The sequence below is a fragment of the Erinaceus europaeus genome, chromosome 9, assembly GCF_950295315.1.
Source record: "Erinaceus europaeus chromosome 9, mEriEur2.1, whole genome shotgun sequence".
Taxonomy (NCBI): domain Eukaryota; kingdom Metazoa; phylum Chordata; class Mammalia; order Eulipotyphla; family Erinaceidae; genus Erinaceus; species Erinaceus europaeus.
The window spans coordinates 68,915,731-68,938,432 of NC_080170.1; the positions used below are offsets into that span (position 1 = coordinate 68,915,731).

Here is a 22,702-nt window from a genome sequence, read left to right on the forward strand (position 1 = left end):
GCAGGGGAGCCTGCCTTGGAGATACAAAAAAATCTTTCCAGCCTGAAGCTTTGAGGCACCAGGACCAAGCCCCAGCACCACCAAAAGCCAGAGCTGAGCAGGGCCCCAGTTAAAAAGATGAAAGAAAGAGAAAGAGGGAGAGATAACGGGAGGCAGGCTATGGAGAAGGGCAGGTTTTCAGAAGCAGCCCTGGATTACTCTGTGTAGTGAGGGCAGAGGCATGGTAGCACATGGCAAGGAGTGAAGGCTGCCTGGGCAACAGCAGGGGGAGCATCACCTCTTCTGTGAACTCTGTAAGGGATCAGTCCCCTCAGTTCAGCCTCAGGCAGCCAGAAGAGAAGAGACAAAAATAGGCCACACCAGATGGCATGAAAGTCAACTCTGGCTCCATGGCACTCTGTCAATCTCTCTCTCTCTCTCCCTCTCTCTCTCTCTCTCTCTCTCTCTCTCTCTGACATAAACACACATATATAGACACACATTTACACCCTCACACACATATAGACAAGACACATATATACAGGCACAGATATACACACATGTGCACACACCAACACACAAGAACTAACACACAAACACATGTAGATATACACATATATATGCATATTCATATACATATTCATATATACATATATATGTGTGTACACAAAACATTTAAGTACACACAAACACACATGCAGACACAAATACACTCAAACATATATACACCTATACTATGTACACATAAATACACATGAAAATACATACCCACATGCTTATTTAAGACCATACACACCTACTATATTCATACAACATCCACACATATACTGACACACAGGCATACACACAGAGATTTGGCCCATACCTAGGCCTCCTGGCATATGATGGAGCTCTTTCCCTTCCAGACTGAACTTACCCCCACCCCTGCCATGGGCCACCCAGGTAAGATTGACCTCTCTCATTGCAAAGGGATGTGGAGGCAGCACTAAACAGGGTTGGTGAATCTCTATCAGATCTGGCTAAAGACAGGAGCTGAGTGAGGCTGGGCTGAGATCCCTAGATAGCAGCTCCCAGCTACTTTCTGACCCTCCCACCCCTGCACTCAGAGTCTCCATTGGTAAACCCTAAAGGGAAAGGGGGGAGTAAAGGGGCCAGGCAGTAATGCCCCTGGCAGACTGCATCCATTTCCATGCACAAAGACCTGGGTTCAAGCCCTCAGTCCTCACCTGCAGAGTCAGGTGCTTCATAAGTAGTGGATCAGTGCTATAGATGTCTCTCCCTCCTCTACCTGCCCCCCACCGGCTCTCAAAAAAAAAAAAGGTGACAAATTGGGGCTATGAACCATTCAGCAACCAGTCCAAAAATAAGCTACCCACCCCCCAAGAGGTGAAGCAAGTCCACCTAGGGTAAACAGCCTAGAACCTTCCTGGAAATAGCTGTCTCATGAGTATGCATGAAAAATATCTCAGGCTTCCAGACGTAGTCTCTTTCTCTCTTTGAAATGTCAGCCCTGAACAGGGAAGCTCCAAAGATGACTCAACACCCCCACCTCTACCCCCACCCTTCCCAGAAAGAAAAGAAGAGAGACACGCAAAAGAAAGCAAACATTGGTGCCAGGTGGTGGTGCATTAGGTTGAGTGCACATATTACAGTGCACAAGGACCCAGGTTCAAGCCCCTGGTCCCCACCTACAGTGTGAAAGCTTTGTGAGAGGTGCAGCAGGTCTGCAAGTCTCTCTCTCTCTCTCTCTCTCTCTCTCTCTCTCTCTATCTCTCTCTTCTTCCTTTCAATTTCTGGCTGTCTCTGTCCAATAAATATACAAAGATAATAAAAATTTTTTAAAAAGTAATCTCTGGAAGAGTGTAGCTTTTAGGGTGGGTCTCATTCATTCATTCACTCACTCATCCACTTACTTTTTCCCAGAGCAATCCATTTCCCAACTCTTTTTGAAATTGTTATTTACAAAAAAGAAACACTGACAAAAAACATTTGATGAGAAGAGTACAATTACACACAATTCCCAATACCAGATATCCATATCTCATCCCTTCCCTTGATAGCTTTCCTATTCTTTATCCCTCTGGAGTATGGACCCAGGAGCATTATGGGATGCAGAAGGTGGAAGGTCTGGCTTCTGTAATTGCTTCCCCGCTGAACATGGGTGTTGACAGGGTGATCCATACTCCTATCCTGTCTTTCTCTTTCGGTAGTGGGGCGGGGCTATGGCGAGGTGGGTCTATAGAACACATTGGTAGGGACATCTGCCCAGGGAATTCAGGGCGGCATCAGGATCACCTCCCAACTCTTAATGCATCCCTTCTTACCTCCCCCAGACTCCTTCCCCTTTTCAACACCTACAATACGGCAGCAAATACACACTCACCCTGTGGAGAGAACTTGTTACTTTCAGAAAGCCTGGGAAAGCTGAAAAGACAGCTTAGTGGTTCTGCAAAATGCCTCTCCTTCCAGGGGCTCCAAGGTCCCAAGTTTGACTGCAGGCACCACTAGAAGCCAGAGCTGAGCATTCCTGTGGAAAAATAAGTGAATGAGTGGATTAATGTATGAATGAATTAAAATTAAATTAAAGACCCAGAGATACAAAAAAATGAAGCCGTTCACATCAGATTTTTCTCCCAGCACCCATACACTGAGGTTTTGATTAAGTAACAGCTTAGACTTGTTGGAAAAGTGGGTTTCCCAGACATGTAAACTTCCCCCCTCCAACACATTCAGGGGATCCCTCCTTTCTGGTCTTAATACTAAGGACCAGGCTTCCCTGAGACTGACCCATCAGTGTTGTTAAAATTCCGGATGGCTCCAGCTGACCGGGCTAGCTTCACTGGCAGGTAACAGAGACGCCCAGACAACGGCTGGGCAGGGAAGCTGTATTTCTTTATTCAGGAACAACGATTCACAAACTAAGACAAACTAATCACCAAACAGAACTCTGCTGTCTCACAAGCACTCTCTCTCTTACTCTGGAACTCAGGAACCCTCTCCCTTACTCTTGAACTCAGGAACTCAGGAACTCTCGGACTCAGGAACCCCCTCTCCCTTACTCTCGAACAAAAGGTTAAAAGACGTTGTTGATATGTAAAAGTCTCAAATTCCTTCTCTATTAGAAACGTTGGATCTTGCAGTAGATATGCTAATAACAAGTTTTGTTTCATAATAAGTAAGTTGCAGCTAGCTGCCTGTGGGACTCTAGGCCATTCCCTGCCCCCATGCAAATGCCCGTCGAAGAAAGTAAGCCCCCCAGAGGCAAGAAATGTTTTTTTTAAGCTGATAAAGTTTAGTTTGTGCCAGTTTCTTTTTTAAAAAATGCCGGTACGATATAGGTTTCTGTTCACCACTGCGAAGCCAACCCAGCCCGGCAAGAGCCTACGAAATTTTAACAACAAATGGTGCCCACGTGGACCTGACCTGCGCATCTCTCAGATAAGTAAAGGCAATTTGGCTACCTATGCACTATGGCCTTCTCTTCTGCTTGTGAAGAGATCTCCAAAGGCCTCTGCTCTTTCTTCATGAGACTGTTTTGCTGTTTCTGGAACATTTATGTCTGGACCACTCTGTGGTTTCCACTCGCTCGGGCGAACTCAGAACAGCCAGCGGGAAGAGCCAGCGGGAGGGAGGCAAGGCACGGAGCTGCTGTTTCCACCTGGTTAAACAGCCAGCCAGCCGGCTGCGCCCAGACAACCCCGCGCACCGTGTCCGCAGCCCCGCAGCCCCACAGCCCCACAGTCCGCAGGAGGCCAAAGCCAGCACACAAGAGCCCCTGGAGCCCGAGGCCAACACGCAAGAGCCCGAGGCCAACACGCAAGAGCCCGAGGCCAGCCCACAGGAGCCCGCTCTCCACTGCGTGGCGCAGGGCACTGGAAGCATGATCCCTACATGCTGCTCGGCCACTGCGAGCAGGGCAGCAGACATGGCAGGGCCATGGGGCAGGGCCGCGGCAACCCATCATGGCCGCCACCCCTGGGCACCTAGGCCCACGCCTTCTGCAAAGCTGGCCTGCCTGCCCTCTTTCTATGAATTCTGGAACCATCCCGGGCCTCCCGGACCCCCGGGCTCCCTGCCGAAACTGGGCACACGAGATCTCCAGCCGCCGGTCCGGTCTGAAGGCAGACAAGCTGGAGTATGCAGAGATTTGTGCAGAGATCGCAACCTACAATTCCTAGAAGTGGAGCTGCTCAGGAAGCCACCTCCGGATGGTGAACCCCCCCCCCCCAACAACTAAGACAGTACAGACTTAAATTCGTGTTTAAAATGACATGTCTTCGTAACAAAGGTTTCTCTCCTTGTGTATTAATGACCATGTTTATGTGTATGTTTAAAGTTTGGTAAACAGTAGCTTTAAGGCTAAATTCTTACTAGTCAAAGTTAAATGAAAAAGGTTTTCAATGTAATTCTCATAAAGATAAAATTAACTTACATTTAAAGTCTAAGGTGAAAATTAGTTAACAATCAATATATTTTAACTAAGTTAGTCTAAACAAAAGGTTAAATAGACTTGTTGATATGTAAAACTCTCCATTACCTTCTCTATTAGAAATGGTAGATCGCACAATGGCTATGCTAATTATTCTCATGCCTGAGGTTTCCTCTCAGTCCCACACCTAGGGTGTGTCTCCATCTTGAATGGGTGTAACAAAAGGTTAAAGAGTAAGGGAGAGAGTTCCTGAGTTCGAGAGTTTCAGGGTTACAGAGTAAGAGAGAATTCCAGTGTGCCAGAGTTTCAGAGGGTTCCCCAGTATGAGAGTTCCAGAGTCCCAGAGTTGGAGAGTTCCCGAGTTACAGAGTAAGAAAGAGTGCTTGTGCCGCCGCAAAGAGACAGCAGAGTTCTGTTTGGTGATTAGTTTGTCTTAGTTTATGAATCGTTGTTCCTGAATAAAGAAATACAGCTTCCCTGCCCAGCCGTTGTCTCCGCGTCTCTGTTACCCGCCAGTGAAGCTAGACCGGCCGGCAAGAGCCTACGAATTTTAACAACACATCAGCAGGGCAGAGGCCTCCTGAAGCTTCTGCACCTCCTTTCTCCCTTTAGATTTCTGGATGGGTGTGGTCTGCACTGCTCAGGGCAGTCTCAGGGAAGACATACACACAAACACACACACAAACATACACACACATGAATATTGCAACCCTACATGTAGAATTCCCCTCAGGACACCTACACACAGCACCCCAGACCCTGATGGAGATTGTGGCCCCAAGCCTCCTCCCTTCCAGTCTGCTGACATCACAAAGGTATCAGATGGTGACCTGGCTGTCCTGAGTCTCCCTGGCGACTCTGGGCTGACAGAAGCAGGCAGGAACCAGCCCTAGGGAGTAGGCCAACCTCCAGTGGCCTGAAGTTTCATCCTCTTCCTCCCCCTGGCTCACCAATGAAAATCTCCAAAAGAAGCTAGGGTACAGGCTTCCTACTGGTGCCTCCAGTCCTGGTTGGCTGAGGGCAGAAGGAGCCAAGAGCAGCTACCACAAGTGATGTCCCGCCTTCAGGCCCTGGGCCCTGTTGGCTGCTCCTGACCTTTGGAATAGGCTTTGTCTCAGGGTCTGGGTGCCCCACTTCCTGCAAATGCCAGAAACAGGAGGCCATTTGCTTGTGGGCTGGACTAAGTGAGTACCCCGGTAACCTGTCCCCGAGCACCCACAGGCTGACCCTGGCCCACAACTCACTGATATTTCTGCCAGCGCTGGACCTGGGGCTTCTCAGTGACCTGGTCTCCCTGGAATGCTCACAGAATGGGTCCGTGAGGTGCTGGACTACACCTCTGTAGGGGTCTCCTGCCTGCTGTACCTGGACCTCAGCAATGTACTAGCAGCCATGGCACAAGGGGCCTTCTCCCCACTGGCTGTCATGCTGCAACTCAATCTATCACACAACCCACAGCTGAGGGCAGTGCCCTTCTGGGCCTTCACCAATGCCAGTGCCCTATGACTGCTTGACCTGCGCCACAGGGGCTTACACAGCCTCGACCAAGCTGCTCTTAGTGGCCTCCCAGCCCTGCACAGCCTCTACCATAGCGGGAACCCATGGAGGTGCAACTCCTCCCTTCTGGACTTTACCATCTACCTGTTGCGGGTGCACCTCTGTCTCCCCGGTGAAGGCTGGAGGGTGGGCTGCCCCCTGAGAAGGGGATCATTGGGGTCCTGCAGCAGGTCTGTGGCTGGGGGAAAGCAGGAAATCTCAATGAGGTTTAAGAATAGCAATCCCCAGAGCTAAGCTCCAACCTGAACTTAGCTCTCACTCGTTGGTTGTCCTTGGATAAGATGCCATGTCCTGAAACTCAGTATCCCTATCAGTAAATTGAAGATGACAGTGGTGTCACTTATCTCTGGATCTGTCACATCAGTGAAACTGACAAGTGTGGGAGTAGTGACAGTACTGCAGAGTACCTAGTTGTGGGGAATACCAGAACCCCATGGAGCAACATATTATGGTCACAGGACCTGAAGCTGGGTAGGGAAAGGGGATGTGAAGCAGGAAATTGAAAGGGCCTGGAGCCCAGAAGGGAGGGGGGCATGCAGCAGAGACTCAGCAGTGCCTAGAGCTGGGCAGAGAGAGAAGACATGGAGTAGGGACTCAGCAGGGCCTAGAGCTGGGCAGGAATCAGGGACATGGAGCAGGGCCTGGAGGCAGGTGGGGAAGGATGCATGGAGCAGTGCTTGGAATTGGGTAGGAAGGGAGGATAAGGAATAAGAATTCAGAAAAGCCTAGAGCTCTGGAGGAAGAGGGGACAAGGAACAGGGACTCAGCAGGACCTGGAGCTGGGCAGGGTGGGGAAACAAAGAGAGCAGATCCTGGAGCTGAGAAAAGAGGGGGGACATGGAGCAGAGACTCACCCAGAGCCTAGAGCTGTGCAGGGAAAGGGTAAATGGAGCCAGGCCAGGAGTCAGGCAGGAGGGAGGGGGCATGGAGCAGTGCCTGGAATTGGGCATGAAGGGAAGACAAGGAACAAGGACTCAGCAAGGCCTGGAGCTCTGGAAGGAAAAGGAACATGGAGCATGGACTCAACAAGACCTGGAGCTGAGAAGAGAGGCTCTGATCTGTCTTTCTCTCATTAAAATTAATTAAAATAAAAAGGGTAACTGACACAGTGGCCTGGGAAATGGTAGTGACTCCTTCCAGGAAGCCTTTTTTTTTTTTTTTTTTTTTTTGCAAACTTTGTGGTCTGGGTGTGGAAATAAACAAAGAGGTGGTTTAGATTTCTTTTGGCTTATCTGCAGAATGGAGTTAAACATTAAAGACCTGGGAGGAGGGGTTAAGAGCAGCAGCAGATCTGTTCCTCTCCTCTCCTTCCCTCTCTTTTCCTCCCTTTCCCTCCTCTCCCCTCCCCTCTCCTCTCCTCTTCCTGATCAACTAGGAATACCACCTAGTATTCCTAGGAGACCACCTGGGACCCAAACAAGACAGGCACCCTGCATCTGGCAGCCCTCATGGCTGCCTGAGGGTCCTGCTGAATCTGGGCACAATGCTATCAAAACTGGATGGGGGAGAAGGGTTCACCAGGACCAGGGCCTCAGAGCACCTCAAACCAACAGCCACCATCTTGCAGTCACCAAATATGCAACCCCCAAACCCACAACCCCCAAACCAACAGCCCTCCAAACCCACAGGCCTCCAAACCACAACACTCAACCCACATCCCTCCACCAACAGAGCCCCAAACCACAACCCACAAACCAACAGCTACCCAAACACACAGGCCACAAACACATAGCCCCCCAAATCCACGGCCCCCAAACACACAGCCCCCAACCCACAACCCCCGCCCCCAACCCACAGCCCACCAACAGCTCCCCAGCCCACAACACCCAAAACCACAGCCCCCTAACCCACAGGCCCCAAACCACAGCCCCCAAAACCACAGACCCCAAACCCACAGCCCCCAAACGACTGCCCCCCAACCCACAATCCCAAACACACAGCCCCCAAACCCACAACCCACAACCCCCAAAGCCACAAACCCCAAACCCACAAACCCAAAACCCACAGCCCCACAACCCACAACACCCAAACCCACAGTCCCCCAAAACCACAACCCTCAAACCCACAACCCCCCAATCCACAGCCCAACAAATCCACAGCCCCTCAAACATATAGGCCCCCAAACCCACAGCCCCTAAAAACCATAGCCCCCAAATCCACAGGCCACAAACCCAAAGCCCCAACCCCAGTGGCCACTAAAACCACAACCCCCCAACACACGGCCCCAAAACCCACAGCTTCCTAAACACACAGCCCCCCAACCCACAGCCACTAAAAACCACAGGCCACAAACCCACAGCGCCCCAAACACACAGGTCCCCAAACCCATAGAGCCACAGACCACAGCCCCTAAAAACAACAGACCCACAAACCCACAGCCACCCAAACCCACAGCCCCGAAACCCACTACCCCCAATTCACAGCTCCCCAAACCAACAGGTCCAAAACCCACAGCCCCTAAATCCCACAGCCCCCCAAACCCACAGACCCAAAAACCTACAGCCCCCCAAACCGACAACACCAAACCCATAGCCCCCCAATCCACAGCCTCACCCCACAGTCACCAAACCTGTTCCCTCAACTCACAGTTCCCCAGATCCACACAGCACTAAGACACTCACAACCCCACTATCACAACTCCCAAACCTCACAGGCCGCAGACCCTCAGAGCCCTCAGACCATGAAAGCCCCCCTACTTACAACCTGCAGATTCACAGCACCCAGACCCTCTCAGCCCACAAGACCCTCTCAGCCCTGAGAGACTCTCAGCCCCCAGACCCTCATAGGCCCCAGACCCTCTCAGCCCCCAAGACCCTCATAGCGCCCAGACACTCACAGCCCCCACTCTCAGGCCCCAGACCCTCACAGTCCGCAGACCCTCATAGCGCCAAGACCCTCACAGCCCCCAGACCCTCTCAGCCCCCAAGGCCCTCATGGCCCCCAACTCACAGTCCCCAGACCCTCACAGCTTCCAAGACCCCCAGGACCCCTGACTCTCTTAGCCGCCATCTGACCACAGGCCCCTCCCCCAGGATCCCACTCACCATGTTGATCTCTGACACCATGTTGATTCTGGATATGTCTATGTTCATGCCGACAGGCATGGGGGGGGGGGCTGTGGGGCGCCAGTGACCACAGGCCTGAGTGTGGGCGGCAGCCCGGAGGGCCCAGCACAGGCCAGCTTCCACTTACAGCCACCGCTCCTCCACACCAAGGGCCTCCCTACTGGTTGCTGCAGTGGACAGGACCCTCCCCACTGGACAGTGAGGTGGACAGGACCTCCCCACTGGACGCTGAAGTGGACAGAATCTCCCTGATGGACACTGAGGTGGACAGGAACTCCCACTGGATGCTTCTGTGGACAGAAACTCCCCACTGGATGCTGCAGTGGACAGGACCCTCCCCACTGGACACTGAGGTGGACAGGAACTCCCACTGGATGCTGCAGTGGATAGGACCCTCCCCACTGGACAGTGAGGTGGACGGGAACTCCCACTGGATTCTGGGGTGGACAGGAACTCCCCACTGGATGCTGCAGTGGACAGAAAGTCTGCAATGGGCCCCAGAGTGGACAGGGCCCTCTCTATTGGAAGCTTAGTATACAGCACCCTGCCCACTGGGACCTGGGGTGGACACAGCACTTCTCCAGACCACAGGACACAGGTTTGTCTCAGGCAACACCGGGACTATCAGCTGTTCTTCCGCCTTGTTCTGGACTGGACACTGCACACAGGTCACTCAGACTCAAGCCTCAGGCTGGAAGTGTGCCTGGCGGGCAGCACCCAGGAACTTGGGGTGTTTCAGGGAGCAGGGCACAGTCAGCCACCAGGGACCCAGTGCAGCACAGTGCTGGAGGTGGCGTTCACAGCCCGGACCCTGCAGGACACTCACAGGGCTAGACACCATTCACTCTCACCTGCACTGTCACCCCCTCTCCCTGCACTCCCTAACCTGCACCCCACCTCCTACCCCCGGCATCCCCTCACCTGCATCCCGCATCCTACCCCCTGTACCCCTCACCTGCACTCCACCTCATTCCCTCTGCAACCCCTCACCTGTACCCCCACCTCCTACCCCCTGCCCCCCTCATCTGCACCCTCACCTCCTACCCCCTACATCCCTCACCTGTACCCCACCTCCACCCCCTGCACCCTGCACCTGGACCCTCACCTCCTACCTGCTACACCGCTCATCGGCATCCCACCTCCAACCCCATGCACCCCCACCTCCTACCCACTGCACCCCCTCACCTGCACCCAAAATCCTACCCCCTGCACCTCCTCACACCTAACCCTCACCTCCTACCCCCTTCACCCCTCACCTGCACCCCACCTCCTACCCCCTGAACCCCCTCACCTGCACCCGCACCTCCTACCCCCTGCACCCCCTTACCTGCACACAATCAGCTGCACCCCCTCACCTACAGCCCCACGTTCTCATCCCCTCATACCTGCAGCTCCTCACCTCCACACCCTCATCTCCCATGCACCCCCACTTCAGCAACCCTCAACTCCCAGGCACCTGGCACCCTCTACACCCAGCAACCTCACCTCCAAAGTCTGACCTCAGGCAGATGTCATAGCCTTTCAGCAGCTTTCTCCTTCACCAGGGTGGTGTTACTGGGGTTGCTGACACTGCGGGGAAGGGAACCACAGTGCATGGTGGGTGCTGCTCAGTCCTGCCCCCCGACCTATGGGTCAGTTCCAGGGCCCTAGGGCCCCCCCCCCGGAGGGGTGTCCCAGCCTGACCAGGGGGCAGATCTCGGGGTCCCAGCCCGACTGAGGGGCAGTTCTCAGAGTCGCAGCTTGACCGAGGGGGCAGATCTCGGGGTCCCAGCCCGACTGAGGGGCAGTTCTCAGAGTCGCAGCTTGACCGAGGGGGCAGATCTCTGGGTCCCAGCCTGACTGAGGGGGCAGATCTCCGCGTCCCAGCCTGACCGCAGGGCCCAGATCTTGGGGACCCAGCCTGACTCAGGGGCTGTTCTAGGGTCCCCCAGCCGGTGGGGGCAGTTCCGGGGCCCCCAACCAGTCTGGGGTGCAGACGGAGGGGTCCTGGCCCTAGGGGGGCGGCCATTCTCGTGGTCCCGCCTGCTGCTGGGGTGCAGTTCCTCCCAGGGCAGCCCTGTGCCCCCCGGCCGGCTTGCAGGATAAGAACCTCTGCGTGCTCACTATGGCCAGCAGCACCGGAAGGGCCAGAGCCCACTGCCCCTGAGCCAGGTGTCCCCCATCCTGTGGCTGAGGGGAGCGCAGCCACACTGGTGGAATGGGGGTGGTGCATGCACAGGTGCACCAGTGGGGGCAGGGAGGGGCGAGGCAGGGCAGAGCTCCCTAGCACCCCCTAGGCAGAGCACCCCAAGGAGCGCCCTGTGGAAAGCCCCAGAGGAGCACCATACCTGAGCACACAGAGAAGCCTGCCTGAGCACCCAGAGAGCACCCTGCCTGAACATCTCAGAGGAGCACCCTGCCTGAACACCTCAGAGGAGCACCCTGCCTGAGCACCCAGAGGAGCACCCAGAGGAGCACATGGATGAGAATTCCGGATGAGCACCCCAAGCTGAGCACTCAGGCTGAGCACCCTGGCTGAGCACCCCAGAGGACAGTCCCAGGGTGTGGTGCTTGGTGAGTGCTCAGGGCGCTGTGGGGTACAGGCAGGCTCCTGATGGAGGGCAGGGGCCTCTGTGCACTCAGCCAGATAAACTTAGCAAACTGGAATTGGGATAGCTTCCAGGACAGGGGACTGGAGACTGAGGACTAGGACTGGGGACAACGACTGGGACAGGGGACAGGGGAAAGGGATTGGGGACTGGGGGAATGGGGACAGGGAATGGGGACAGGGGACAGGTGACTGGGACTGAGAACAGGGGACTGGGGACAGGGACAAGGGACTGGGGACAGGGGGCTGATGACAGGGGACTGGGGACAGGGACTGGGGACAGGGGACTGGGACTGGAGAAAGAGGGCTGAGGACAGGGCAATGCCCTGAACACCCTCAGGACCCCTCCCCCTCTCAGCACCCCAGGCCTCTGAAGACCCTCAGGCCTCCTCCTCCTCTCAGCACCCCAGGCCTCTGAAGACCCTCAGGCCCCCTCCATTCAGCACCACAGGCCTCTGAACACCCTCAGGCCCCTTCCTCCTCTCAGTACCCCAGCCCTCTGAACACCCTCAGGCCCCCTCCACCTCTCAGCACCCAGACCTCTCAGCACCCTTAGGCCCCCTCCTCCCATCACCACACCAGTCCCATGAACACCCTAAGGCTGCCTCCTCCTCTCAGCACCCCAGGCCCCTGAACACCCTAAGGCCCCCACCTCCTCTCAGCACCTCAGGTTCCTGAACAGCATAAGGACCCTGCTCCTCTCAGCACCCCAGGGCGCTGAAGACACTCAGGCCCCTACCTCCTCTCAGCACCACAGGCCCCTGAACACCCTCAGGCCCCCTCCTCCTCTGGAGCCAACCCAGGTGTTCCTGCAGCACCCACTCCTCCTGATTCCTGTCCTGCACAGGTGAGCCCCTGGTGGCCATCTGACTCCAGGTCCAGGGCTTCCTGCCCATAGAGCCACTGAGAGCCCCACAAGCCAGGGCCAGACCATTGCTGGATGCACGTGTTTACTCTCAGCAGATTCAGTACACACTGGGAGTCCCGTTGTACTCCAGACCTCGGGGACATGGTGTCGGGCCTCTGGGCACATCTGTCACTTGTGGCCAGGTCCAGAGGGCGGGCATCCATGAGGGCTGCCAGCTTCAGGGTGGCTGCACTGCATGCAGAGGCCACCACCTGATGCTGCTGCAGCACATATCTTCCCAGGCTGGGCTCTGGTGGAGCCCCAAGTGTCCACCCCCAAGGTTTATTCTGGACTTCCAGACCCCTAGATATCCCTGCATTCAGCTGTCCCCCAAGGTGTTCCCTACTGCAGGTTTCCAAGACCGCCAGGCCCAGCTTCCCAGCCTCCTGCCAGGAGCCTTAGCATCCTCAGGAATCACTGTCCCATGTGTCCCCCCCATCACAACCCCCCTACTTACAACCTGCAGATTCACAGCCCCTGATCCTCTCAGCCCACAGGCCCTCAGACCCGAGAACCTCTCAGCACCCAGACCCTCTGAGCCTCCAAGACCCACACAGCCCCCAGACGCTCTGCTTTCAGCCCCCAAGATCCTCATAGCCCAAAGAACCTCTCAGCCCCCAGAGCCTCTCAGACCCCAGACTCTCATAGCCCCCACCCTTACAGCCCCCAAGACCCTCAAGCCCCAAGTCCCTAACAGCCCACAAGACCCTCATAGCCCCCAGACCCTCAGAAATCCCAGACCCTCTCAGCTCCCAGACCCTCTTAGGCCCCTAGACACTCATGGCCCCCAACTCACAGCACCCAGACCCTCAAGCTTCCAAGACCCCCATAGCACCCATGCCCTCACAGCCCACAGACCCTCACAGACCTCAGACCCTCACAGCCCCCAGGCCCTCTCAGGCCCCAGACCCTCACAGCCCCCAGACCCCCACAGTCCCCAGGCCCTCACAGCACCCAAACCATCTCAGCCCACAAGCCCTCACAGCCCACAGACACTCACAATACGCGAGACCCTCACAGCCCCCAGGACCACTCAGCCACCAGTCCCTCACAGCCCCCAGACCCCCATAGCCCGCAGGCCCTCACAGCCCCCAGACCCTCTCATCCCACAGGCCCTCTCAGCCCCCAGAGCCTCACAGACCAAACCATCAAAGACCCCCAGGCCCTCTGAGCCCTCAGACCCTCACAGCCCCCAGACCCGGTCAGCTCCCAGATCCTCACAGCACCCAGACCCTCACAGCAACCAGAACCCCACAGCCCCCATATCCTCACATTCTTCAGACCCTCACAGCCCCCAGACCCTCTCATCCCCCAAGACCCTCTCATCCCCAAGACCCTCACAGTGCCCAGACCCTCACAGCCCACAGACGCTCTCAGCTCCCAAGACCTTCATAGCCCCCAGGCCCTCTCAGCCCCCAAGACCCTCATAGCCCCCAAGATCCTCTCCACCCCCAGAACCTCTCAGCCCCTAGACACTCTCAGCCCCCAAGACCCTCATGGCCCCCAACTCACAGCCCCCAGACCCTCACAGCTTCCAAGATGCCCAGGACCCCTGACTCTCTTAGCCGCCATCTGACCACAGGCCCCTCCCCCAGGATCCCACTCACCATGTTGACCTCTGACACCATGTTGATACTGGAGATGTCAATGTTCATGCTGACAGCCACCAGGGGGGGACCTGGATGCATTGGATCGACCTTCCCATGGTGCATCTCGTGAGTACCCATTCATTGGGGAAACTGATGATCCTTCCTAGCCGACTGAATCCACATGGATCCCAGTCACTTTCCAAGCCAGCAACAAGCAGCTCCTGACAGCTTTCAAGCTGTTGGTCCTGCTCTTCGAGTCCTCCAACTTAATGTTGAGGGGCTGTCCTTTGCCAAACGCGTTCTTATTGGTCAATTGGCGATACAGTATCAGGCAGATGTTATCTGCCTAAAAGAAACACATATAGCAGTCGATGAAGCTGCTCGATTCACCATCAGTGGATTCAATTTAATATGCTATAATCTCCATCCTAAACACGGCCGAGCCATCTACGCCAAATCGTGTCTTGCGGATGTTTACCATACGTCCTCTTCAACCTTCTACGACTCCATTACTATTGGAACTATTCAGCTCGTCAACGTATATAAGTCTCCCAGTGCCTCATGGGATAATGAGGTCCTGCCTAGCCCAAATCACCCAGCCATTTACGTTGGAGACTTTAATAGTCATCACCAAGACTGAGGATATTCCTCCACTCATGCTGACTGCTCTATCTTAGCCGACTGGGCTTCAGCGAATGACCTCTCCCTACTATACGATCCCAAACAGCCAGGCTCTTTTCACAGTGCTAGATGGAATAAAGAATCGTCACCCGACCTGTGCTGGATTAGCACAGTCAACGGCCAAGCCTTTCCCTCTACGAGACAAGTTCTCAAGATCTTCTCGCACAGTCATCACTGCCCAGCTATCATCGACATTGGTCTCCAGCTCCCACTGATTCTGTGCTCGGAGAAACTAAGATGGAACTTTCAGAAAGCAAACTGGCGTCTGTTCAGTGATCTTAGCAACAAATCTATTCCTGCAATTCCAATTAACTCTATCCCCTCTGAAGACTCCTACAGGCGCTTCCGCCAAGCCATCATCAAAGCAGCTTCCCAAGCCATTCCTCGTGGGAGACGTGCTAACTATACACCTAGTCTTGATGCTGAATGCGAGCAACTACAAAAGCAGTATGATGAGTCGGGCGACCCAGATGAGGCTGACCATCTCATTGCCTCCCTGGATGCAGCACGCCAAGCCCGCTGGCAACAACTCACGGAAAGTCTGAACTTCACCCACTCAAGTAGGAAGGCCTGGAAGCTTCTTCACAGACTGGGTGCTGGTAGCCAACCCCCTCCCGCCTCCCATCCTCCCGTCTCTCCAAACTCACTGGCCAGTCACCTAACTCAAGTTGAACGTGCTAAGATCGACCCAGTCTGGAAAAGAGAAATTTCCCATGATTTCCGATTATATTGTCCATCTCCAAAACTCTCTCCCTTTACACTGTCTGAACTGGAAGACGCTCTGAAGAGGGTTAAACCGGGAACAGCTGCTGGCTATGATATCATCACCCCAGAACTCATTCTTAACCTGGGCCCCGCTGCAAAGAAGTGGCTTGCTTCACTCCTGTCCCACATCTTGGAATCTGAGTCTATGCCCAAAGTTTGGCGTCCTACGAAGGTAATAGCGGTTTTGAAACCAAAGAAAGACCCAACACTGGCCGCCAGCTATAGACCAATTTCTCTCCTCTCTGTGTGTTACAAACTCCTTGGGAGGCTGCTTCTTTCACGTATTTCTCCTCTTACAGAGAAATTCCTATCACCCGCCCAAGCTGGTTTCCGCCCAGGAAGATCTACCTGCGAACAAGCCCTGGCCCTCTCAACTTACATTGAAAATGGATTCCAGAAGAATTTGAAGACGGGTGCTGTCTTTGTTGATCTCACAGCAGCCTATGACACGGTCTGGCACCGTGGTCTCCTAGTCAAGATCTCAAGATGCCTGCCTCCATGGGTTACCAGCACTATATCGTTTCTCCTCCAAAACAGAAGATTCCGGATGCATCTGGGTGACAAGCCTAGCAGATGGAGACTTGTTGCAAGTGGCCTCCCCCAGGGCTCTGTTCTGGCTCCTACACTATTTAATATTTACATCAATGACCTCCCAGAAACTTCTTCAAGGAAGTTCATCTACGCCGATGACATCTGCTGTGCAACTCAGGCATCCAAGTTCGACATCCTCGAGGAAACACTCATGAAAGACATGTCTCTGATATCTGATTACTGTACAAAATGGCGACTAATCCTTAGCACTGCAAAAACGGTATCATCTGTTTTCCATCTACACCTCATGTGAGCTTAATGTGCAGCTTGGAGATACGAGAATCTGGCATGAAGCCCAGCCAGTCTATCTTGGCGTTACTCTCGATCGCACTCTGTCATTTCACGAACATCTCATAAAAACTGCAGCAAAGGTGGGCGCGAGTAATAACATCATTGAAAGACTGGCCAGCTCCTCATGGGGCGTGAGCGCTTCCACACTATGATCATCATCTCTGGCATTATGCTATTCCACTGCAGAATACTGTGCCCCAGTATGGTTCCGTAGCCCCCATGTCCACTTGGTCGATTCCAAATTATATTCCTCCATGAGGATAATTTCTGGAACCATCCGTTCCACCCCGGTTCCATGGCTGCCAGTTCTTAGCAACATCGCCCCACCAGATATTCGTCGGGATGCGGCATCATCTAAGTTCATTTCCCACATCTACGCTGGACCGGACCTGCAAATATACGCAGATATCTTCGCCCACCCTGTCCAACGCTTGATGTCTCGTCACCCAATCTGGTTCCCTACGCCTACAATGAACTTTTCTGTTCCAGACTGTTGGAAACAGAGTTGGCAGTCAGCTGAGGTAAAGAACAAACACCTCATCACAGACCCCTGCAAGCATCAACCCGGCTTTGACCTAGCACATTATGATTGGGCCCTCCTCAATCGCTATCGAACAGGCCATGGCTGGTGGGCCGCTATGTTCCACCGCTGGGGAGCCAGAGACGACCCGAACTGCCCCTGTGGCTACAGACAGACTATGACCCACATAGTCAACGACTGCCACTTCTTCAGATTCATAGGAGGTCTCGAAACTGTACATCAGGCTCAACCTGAAGCTGCTGACTGGCTACGAAGAAGGGCAAACGCTAGAAGAAGAAAGGGGGGTCCTGTGGTGCAGCAGTGACCACAGGCCTGAGTGTGGGTGGCATCCCTGAGGGCCCAGCACAGCGCAGCATCTACTTGCAGCCCCCATCTCCTCCACCAGGATCCCAGCCCACTGGAGGGGGCAGATCTCGGGTCCCAGCCTGATGGAGGGGCAGTTTGGCGGTCCCCCCACTGGAGGGAGCAGTTCCGGGGCCCCCACCCGGTCTGGGGTGCAGACGGTGGGGTCCTGGCCCTATGGGTGCAGCCATTCTCGGGGTCCCCCCAGCTGCTGGTGTGCAGTTTCTCCCAGGGCAGCCCCGCGCCCCCCTGCCAGGCTTACAGGATAAGCACCTCTGTGTGCACACTGCGGCCAGCAGTACCAGAAGGGCCAGAGCCAGCAGGCCCTGAGCCCGTGCCTTCCATCCTGTGGCTGTGCTCCCAGCAGCCACACTGGCCGATTGTGGGGTAGCACATGCATAGGTGTGCCAGTGGGGGCGGTGAGGGGTGCTGAGGGGCGGGCAGGGGAGGGGCAAAGCAGGGCAGAGCACACCAGCAGCTCCCAGGCAGAGAACCCCAAGGAGCATCCTGAGGAATGCCCCAGATGAGCACTGTGCCTGAGCACCCATGGAGCATCCCCAGGCCCCTGAATACCCTCAGACCCCTCCTCCCCTCAGCACCCCAGGACCCTGAACACACTCAGGCACCCTCCACCTCAGCACCCAGCCCCCTGAACATGCTCAGGCCCCCTCCTCCTCTCAGCACCCCAAGACCCAGAACACCCTCAGGACCCCTCCTCCTCTCAGCACCCCAGGCCCAAGAACACCCTCAGGCACCCTCTTCCCCTCAGCACCCCAGGCCCCAGAACACCCTCAGAGTCCCTCCTCCTCTCAGTACCCCAAGCTCCTGTACACCCTCAGGCCCCATCCACTCAGCACCCCAGGCCTCTAAACACCCTCAGGCCTTATCCTCCACTCAGCACCCCAGGCCTCTGAACACCCTCAGGACCCCTCCTCCTCTCATTCACCTGGTCCTGTCCACTCACCTGCTAAGTCAGTCACAGGGTACTGTCACTCAACTAATCCAGTCAGTGGGTCCTCTCTACTCTCCTGCTAAGTTATTCAAGGGTCAGTGTGAAAGCTACTTGTGAGTCAGGATCCACCTCTTTTCCAGGTCATGACTCAAGGCTCCACATAAGGATGGCGGCACAAGTGCAACACAGTCCACAGCTCACAGCAACCACCTGGCCCAGAGCAGCTCCATGGAGGACAGCGCTTGGCAGAGGACTCTACAGACCCCACATCAGAAGAGAAACAGCTGTACCCTTCCCTATCATGTACTCTCTGTGTACCCCCTAAGGAAGCATGTAAAGTGTAATTTAAGTCAGGTGTCCATTTCTCTCTCCAGGTCTCTGTGGCAAGTTGTTCTATACTCCTCTTGATTATGCTCCACTGCCTGCTGTTCTAGGTGACCCTTTTGCAGATCCCTTGTCCTATTTGGAGTTCTCTTTTCTGCGCAGTGGAATGTTGTGGTCCAGTTTCTTCTGCAGGTTTCAACCCAATTTCCCCAACACCATTTGTTGACTTGCTCTCTACAAGAAACCCAGCTGAGCTTCTAAGACAAAGCAGCACCAAGTCAATGGTAGAAAGCTGCTCCCACTAACAGAAGGTGACTTTAAAAAGGGAAGGAACAACTTGGGAATTGCATGATGATTAGGGACCCATAATAACATGAAGGGGTTACATGGATTACCCTGTCGATGAACCAAATAAGGAGCAGCACACACATGAAACATTATTCATAAGATGAGTCACATTAACAACCATACTATTGAGAGTAGATTTCAATACTCAGTGGGATACTGTCCTCCATGGAGCTGCTCTGGGGCAGGTGGTTGCTGTGAGCTGTGGACTGTGTTGCACTGGTGCCGCCATCCTGATGTGGAGCCTTGAGTCATGACCTGGGAAAGAGGTGGATCCTGACTCACAAGTAGTTTTCACACAGACCCTTGACAAACTTAGCAGGAGAGTAGAGAGGACCCACTGACTGGATTAGTTGAGGGACAGGACCTCTATCTATCAGATGTGCAAATGTGCCCAATAGAAAGTGGAACATTCCTACCATGGGTTGGGGAAGGGATAGTTAATGGAACACCATCACCTCAGCAAACATTAGAAAAACACTTTCCACCAATCACAGGGCACTAAGACAGTCCACATTCGGATGGGGGGGGTAAAAAAAGCTGTCCCTCAAGCACCCACTATAGGTTGGGGTTGCTGCAGGGGGAGGGGACATGCTTCTTTCAGAGGGCCTGTCCCTGCCCAGGCCAGCACCCAGACAGTCCGTGTAGTCTAAGACTGTCTCTGTTGGGATGACCTCCCCCAGGCCCCCACCCCCACTGGACATGGGCTGCCCTGGCCAACAGCTTCCACTGGTCTCCTGGCAACAGGTCAAGCAGTTGGCATCTCTGATTCTGAGCTGACCTCTGATCAAGAGATTGCTCTCTCCAGGTCTGATCCCTCTATGGTGAACTGCTCCCTCCTGTCCTTTATTCAGAAACTGAGGACTTGTCCTGGAATCAACAGCACCTATATCAGGTGGACAGGAACACTAAGGGGCAGGGGAGGGGAGGGGAGGGGTGGGGTCAGGGTGGGGGGTGGCCTCTCTGGGCCACATTTGGGTCCTGCCCCTAACACACACACACACACACACACACACACACACACACACGCGTGCGCGCGCGCGCGCACACACACACACACACACACACACACACACACACCTGTGCGGAGATACTACCACTGGAATATTCAGATCCTACTCCAGCTCAGTGTCCAAGCAATTCAAGGTTCCTTCTGGGGTGTGCCCTACCCAATTACCCATCATGGAACAGGGTGACATGTCTGGGACCTCTGGGCAGAAGAGGAGCAGAGGCACAAGACCTAATACTAGAGCCTCCAAAAGAAGCCATGCCTCCTCTGACAGCTCAGGGGTCCAGCAGGTCACTGTGGGCAGGGCTGCGCCAACAGGCGCACAAGGGTCCTCAACCAAAGCTCCTAGGAAGGGAGCCCAGAAGAGGAGCCATTCCCCCTCTGCTGCTGCCCAGGCTGCTGGTGATGCTGGCACTGCAGCCCCCACCAAAGGGACAGCAGACATCAGTGTGCCCAGTGGGAGGAGTGACTCAGACAACCTGAGACACGTTCGCTCCAAGCAGGGGACTATTTCCCAGGGTCCCTCAGCCACTGTCTTGTCCTCTTCTGGCGCCCTGGGTGCAATGGGCTCCAAAGCCCCCGACTCTGGCTCTGAGACTGACCCAGCACAGTAGCGGCAGACTTCCACAGCCAGGAGTACAGTCCCTAGATTTGTCATATACATGGCAGAGGTCTACCCTGGCAGGGCCAAGGCTGTGGGAACGACAGCTCCCACCGCAGTGTCCAGAGCTGACCCCAGCAACAGCAACAGGGGTGATGGGGGCACTGCCAAGAGCAACCCTCAGGTCCCAAGCCAAGATCCTTGCAGCACACAGGGGAGCCAGGGCACAGTGCAGGTATCCCCTCTGCAGGTGCTCCCTGGGGGCCACATAGGGAAGGATGCCAGGACGCTGACCTCTGCCAGTGGTCCCTCCAGTGGAGCACACTCCAGCACAGGAGCAGATGGGGTGCCCTCCTCCACAGCAGGCCTTGCTCCCCATGACTCCACTGCACCCCCAGTGACTCAGAGCTCCTGCTCTACACTACCCATGGTGAGGGCCCAAACCAGCAGCCAGCCCCCATCTACAACTGCCCAGGTTGATAGCAATGCTGGCACTGCCACTTATGCAAGGGCAACAGGTATCACCACCCTGTCCAGTGGAGGGACTCACACAGGCACTCTGAGCCATGATCTTTCCAAACAGGGAACTGTGACCCAGGGTCCCTCAGCCACTGCCTTGTCCTCCTCTGGGGCCCTGGGTGCAATGGACTCCAAAGGCCCCAGCTCTGAGACTGACCCAACACAGATGCAGCAGACCCCCACAGCCAGGAGTACTGTCCCTAGATTTGTCATCTACATGGCAGAGGTCTACCCTGGCTGGCCCAAGGCCATAGGAGGGACTGCTCCCACCAGTGTCCAGAGCTAACCCCAGCAACAGCAACCGCAACAGGGGTGATGGGGGCACTGCCATGAGCACCCCTCAGGTCCCAAAGCAAGATCCTTCCAGCACACAGGGAAGCCAGGGCACAGTCCATTCATCCCCTCTGCAGGTGCACTCTGGGGGCCACTCAGGAAAGGATTCCAGGACCCCTACCTCTGCCAGTGGTCCCTCCAGTGGAGCACCCTCCAGCACAAGAGCAGACGGGGGGCCCTCCTCCATGGTGACCCCAGGTAATTGGGGCTCCTGCACTACATTGCCCACCGTGGGGGCCAAAACCAACAGCCAGCCCACATCTGCTGTTGTGCAGGCTGCAGCCCCCTCAGGCATTCCCACCACTTCTGCAGGGAAAAGAGATAGCAGCCTACACAATGCTGGAGACAGGAGAGTGGGTGCTATCACCATGCAGCAGACACTGAGCCTGGGGGACTCAACCAACATGGGGAGTGTGGGCCAGGGTAACTCAACCACTGCCCTGTCCTCCTCTGGATCCCTGGGTGGGAAAGAACACAGGGCCTGCAGGTATCACAGAAAAAGAAAGTCCACCACTGCACCATCAGAAGTCGGCATGCCCGGTGCTGGCACCACAGACACCAGTGACATGGAGTCACCTAACAGTAAGTTGCAGACTCTGAGCCTTACCCATGCCAGCATTCTGGGGACTGTGGCCCAGGGTTCAATGACTACTGATCTGTCCTCCTCTGGGAACCAGGGTGGGAAAGACCACAGAGTGCACAGAACAGTCAAGAACAGGAAATCTACCACTGCACCATCTGGAGTCACTCATTCTGGTGGTCTGGGAGCAGGTCCCTCTATTAGCGTCAACCTGTCTGGAGGCAGAGCTCACACAAGCATTCCTGGTGCTGGCAACAGAGCCACCAGAGACATAAAGCCAGCTATAAGGAAGCTGCATGCTCTGAGCCTAAATCTTGCCAGCATTGCAGGGACTGTGGCCCATGGTAACTCAGCCAGAGCCCTGTCCTCCTCTGGGGCCCTGCATGGGAAAGAACACAGGGCCTGCAGGGAGGACAGGAAAAGGAAATCTGCCACTAAACCATCTAGAGTCACTCCTCCTGGTGCTCTGGGAGCAGGTCCCTTGAATGTTCTCAATCTGTCTGGAGGGGCAGCTCACTCAAGCCTTCCGGACTCTGGCACCAGAGTCACCAGTGACTTGAATTTCCTTATCAGTAGGCTACAGGTTCTGAGCTTGAGTGACTCCAACACGGGGCTGACTGTGGCCCAGGGTCCTTTACCCACTGCCCTGTCCACATCTTGGGCCCTGGGTGGGATGGATCACAGATCAGCCAGGTCTGCCAGAAGGAAAACTTCC

The 22,702-nt window shown here is 55.1% G+C and overlaps 1 long non-coding RNA gene across 1 annotated transcript in view; it reads left to right on the forward strand.

Moving 5' to 3' along the window:
• Positions 1 to 22,702, forward strand: part of LOC132540437 (uncharacterized) — a 269,980-nt gene that overhangs the window by 240,073 nt on the left and 7,205 nt on the right. The gene's annotated exons all lie outside the window — the stretch shown is intronic.